Source organism: Rhamphochromis longiceps, linkage group LG1, assembly GCF_057381845.1.
Source record: "Rhamphochromis longiceps isolate RC_006_pf linkage group LG1, R_longiceps_female_GT1.1, whole genome shotgun sequence".
In the NCBI taxonomy this organism is placed as follows: domain Eukaryota; kingdom Metazoa; phylum Chordata; class Actinopteri; order Cichliformes; family Cichlidae; genus Rhamphochromis; species Rhamphochromis longiceps.
Genome location: NC_140557.1, coordinates 42,375,717 through 42,380,272, shown reverse-complemented (window position 1 = coordinate 42,380,272; position 4,556 = coordinate 42,375,717). Strand labels below are relative to the sequence as shown.

At 40.5% G+C, this 4,556-nt stretch overlaps 1 long non-coding RNA gene across 1 annotated transcript; it reads left to right on the top strand.

Moving 5' to 3' along the window:
- The first annotated feature begins 670 nt into the window (after positions 1-670).
- On the top strand, positions 671-3,634 carry LOC146679260 (uncharacterized). Its single transcript, XR_014912124.1, has 2 exons — positions 671-2,351; positions 2,565-3,634. It is a non-coding gene; the product is annotated as an uncharacterized LOC146679260 (long non-coding RNA).
- The last annotated feature ends 922 nt before the right edge of the window (positions 3,635-4,556 follow it).

The following is a 4,556-nucleotide window of genomic DNA, read 5'->3' as shown; positions in this document are numbered from 1 at the left end:
GTAAGCCAATCAGATTGTCACATGACATTTTAGAATGGGGATGTTTTGTTTTAAATTGTTTTCAAATTTAACTTTAGTGTTTCTTAGTTTAAGACCAGTTGGGCCAACACTTTCAGGCTGCTCACAAGGTGCAAAATGGCGGTACCTGCTCCACGTCACGGGTTCTATTTATGGACTCACCTGGCAACTTTAGTGATGTCACTGCTGATGTCACTGTTGGTGTGACCTCATGACTCATTCATGCTATCTGAACTGTGGTGTAATTATGAGGTCACAGGGGGACGTGAATTTATTCACAAAGTTGATAGAGAGTTTGGGTCATAACTCAAAGACGCAATGATGCAGTCAAATCATTTGGAATTAAATATCTCTGTCAGTGCGCCCCAGGGTGGCAGTGGCTACAATGTAGCTTGCCGTCACCGGTGTGTGAATGGGTGGATGACTGGATGTGTAAGGTGCTTTGGGGTCCTTAGGGACTAGTAAAGCGCTATACAAATACAGGCCATTTACCATCTGTAAATTACAACATTTAGAGGGTTCTGACATCACATCCAGTCTCTCTGCTGTGATGTCAAATATCAATGCCAGACTTGCTTCTCTGTTGTGATGTTAAATATCAATGCCAGACTTGCTTCTCTGTTGTGATGTTAAATATCAATGCCAGACTCGCTTCTCTGTTGTGATGTCAAATATCAATGCCAGACTTGCTTCTCTGTTGTGATGTCAAATATCAATGCCAGACTTGCTTCTCTGTTGTGATGTCAAATATCAAGCTGAAGTCTATGTATCACGTGTCTCTCCCATTTTGTAGAATTTGCGACCACAAAGTCTGGGTTCTTTTCTAGGTCAGCTCTTACTCGTTCTGGTAGACCTGCCAGATTCATCTCTCTGTTGTGATGTCAAATATCAATGTTTGACACAATTTCGGACCATCTGCTCAAGCCCAACAATAACAAGCATTGCCCTGGTGATTGAGGATCAGATTGTCCTCAATGACGTCTGTGATTTCCCTAATGCAGTTGCACTTTTTCTTGGACTCATCTATGCACTTAACCTGGACTATCTAAAGGACTTAAGGTACACTTTTGAAGTAATTCAAAAGGTGTTCGTGGGTCTTGGTACTCAGTGCTCTGCCTGGGGTTCATGCTTTAAAGAATAATTTGCTGAAACGGTGGGCAGAAAAGTGTTCGTGATAACAAAATCTGTTCTCATGCTGGTTTTTTTTTTTTAAGTAACCCAGTGCTATGATTTGACCATGATTTGGTCAATAAAGTCATCTTAAAAGTCACTGCATACACTTCAGTAATTATTTAATTTATTTCTTTTTATATTCATACTAGAAAAAAAAGCAATATCTGACTAATATTTCATATTATCAGTTCCATTGATATCGTACAGATAAAAATATTGGTAACAGCATTGTTTGTTTCTGTGGGTATGTTCTTGGTATCTTAGCAGTTCTTGTCATTACCGCTTGATTATAGTACACCTGAACTATCCAGTGCTGGCTCTGCACTTAGGATGTATCATGATTTAATAGTTAGTTAGTTTTTATTTTCATGTGCTATGAAACAAGTGTGTGTTTCACTTTACATGTTTGAACCTTAGGGGTGACACAGGACTTTGTATTGCTAGAAAAACTTAAAGAAACAGAATAAAACATTTTCCCATCGTAAAGAAAACTCCCTTAAAATATGGACAATAACAAATCTCTGTGTAAAAGAACAGTACCAAAAAAGATGTGTCACAGTTTCTGGATGATCCCCACAGAAAGTACAATTAGTATTTATGTCCCTTTTAAATTTGACCATGTAGTGACTGGCTGGATAACATTTATGTAGAATTTTAAAAGAGACTTCTTTCACCTTATTTATGTAGCCCTGTCTGCAATTATTCGGGCTTGCAGTATAAAGAAAAAGTCTACTGTTATAAAAAGTGGTTAAAATATAAATAGTTGATAAAAGGTTTAAAAATCAAATGCAAGTACAAATGTATTTCATTTACAGTTAAGAGTCCAATAAATAAAAGGGTTTCATGATTTAGAGTTCATTTTCTGTGCACACTAAATATGTTGGGGTGTAACCTAAGCTTATTTACCCATCTAATGTCAGTTATCTCAATATTGTATTGTCATTGGTTGTTGTGCTGACGAGCCAGTCAATGTCACTCTTCTCTGTTATGGGGGCGGGACGAGTGGTAACAGTTTGTGTGAATCTGTGGGAGCGGACACAGAAGCTAAGTCCGAAGAGAGAGATGTCGTAAGGCAAACGTGGTGTGGATTTTGCATCTAAGTGTATCATTGAGGTCGACTACCCGTGGTCCTGATATTACTTATTTGTGATCTGCAAGAGGTAAATGAGACTGTGTGCCTTGACATTTGTACTGTAACTATTCGTTATAGTGATGCTAACTAGCGACTTGCTAATTAGCGCAGCTTACCGCGTTATGTGCTGTGATGCCATGCTGTATGTTTAGCTCTGTGATTTTCAGTCAAAGCATGCTAATGCTAAATCGTTATGTGATAGCATTTGGTATTGTTAGCTCAAGTGTTTTAATATGTTTAGAAGCCGAGGGACGCTCTGAAAGGAGAGGGAGAGAGAGGTTTCTGCCCGGATGGACCCTGCTATTTCCTCGCCCCTGACTGTTTTCTTACCCCTGAATGTCTTCACTACTGGTGAACTAACTGCTAACTGCCCGTTTCTGATTGCCCCACTAACAAACTCATTGGACTTGTGAGTACTAACTGGAACTAAAGTGCACGTATTTTGTTTATTGCTCAGTTTGAGTGAAGCGGCCATCAGTTTTAGGCCTCACCGCACCCGAACTTCGAATCAGGCCTGCAACAAGCACTGTGCTACCGGTGTAGTGTGGACAGGTTAAAGTGTGTGTGTGTTTGTGTGTGGGGGCCCACTGTTACAAATTTAGTTTAAATTGAGTAAGTGTTGTAGTTTTAATCAAAGTTATTATCAAAGGTTGAAATTCATCCCTTTTAAAGGTGTGAGCTGTTGTAACTGAAATAACAGTTGGCACTAAAGAAAGAGGTATTTTGTGTTGATAATCTTTTATTGAAAATCCATGTAGTCACATTTACAGTATTTTTGTTTGTTCATTTGAATTCAATTCATTTTATAAAAGTAACTGTTTATTTTATTCATTTCTTTTTGTCTAAACAAATACCCGGTGAGGGATAAATTTGTGTAAAATACAGTTGTGGTGGTCCTTATTAGTTAAATTAGAGGGTATCAGGTATCATTACTGTTAGATTTGTATTGTTGATTGTCATTTATGCTTAGAAATATTTACTCATATATGCTTAGAAGTGTATATAATCATTGGTGGATTGAAAGGATGTTTCATCCTAAAGTAACAGCTCTGTGTAGCATGAAGGGGGAGTGCGTTCACTCCCTCTACAGAGTGTTCCGGCATAGATTACACACACACACACACACACACACAGTATTCTTTGTTCACATGTATACCTATGTAAGATGTCATATGTTAATGACCCTATGCATATTCATGTAACCACAATAAAAGGAGTGCTATGGGGAGCCTGGCTGAGAGTCTGATGGAGGCTAGGTGGTGGGACGACACTTGGCTCCAGCCAGATTTCCCTCATGCATGAGTAAACCAGCCTGCTTGTGTCTTGCTTTGCAGTGTAATTATATTGTCTTCAACGTTCCAGCGGATAGGTACAAGGTTTGTAGCTTGTACCTATCATTAATTGGTCCTTCGATGCCGGAGCCCTGGGATCGCATTCACCGAGGGGGGGGAGAGGCACGCTGAAAGACTGACGTCAGCCAGGAAGTTCCTGTGGATTCGCTGTCTGTCCTTTCTCCTCGATGAATGACGATCGGCGGGATTCGAGGCTACATTACACGCTAAGCAACACCGAGTAAGTTTAAGTCTTTGCCGCTGTGTGCAGCAAAGCACGCGGTCACTGTGTGAGGTTGCGTTGTAAGTCTTTATCACTGTGTGCGATAAAGCGCGTGATCACTGCTATGTAAGTCTTTGCCACTGTGTGCGGCAGAGCACGTGGTCACTGTGTGAGACTGCGTTGAGACAATAGGCCTAATTTTTGTTGGTTGTGAGTGAGGATATTTGTTGTTGTTGTTGTGTGAGTGTGTGCGGAGTAGAACACGTGGTCTGCGACACCGACTGTTGTTGTTATCATGGTTTCCTAAGCAGCCAGGAGTGTGTGGAAAAGGCCAGCCCACATCAGCAGCTGTGCTCTGGTGGGTGGCTTTCCCCCCACCCCTTGCTGACACAAAATGTTAACTCTTTAGCTTGCCCTGTTCGACAACAGCCTGTGTGCCAAACCATTGAGGTGGATAGTTGTTAAAAGTAACCTACATTAAGCTTGTGGTTGCTCAAATTCAGTACAATGACATGTGAGGTGAAGTGATATAGGTAAATATTTAAACTCATGAAGTGCATAGAGGCACTTGACCTGTGTGGAAGACTGTCGTCTTATTATGAGCCATTGTTGAGATATAGAGCACATCTGTGAAAACAACTAATATGCTGCAACTACTGTGTGATGTCGCGTTGCAGTT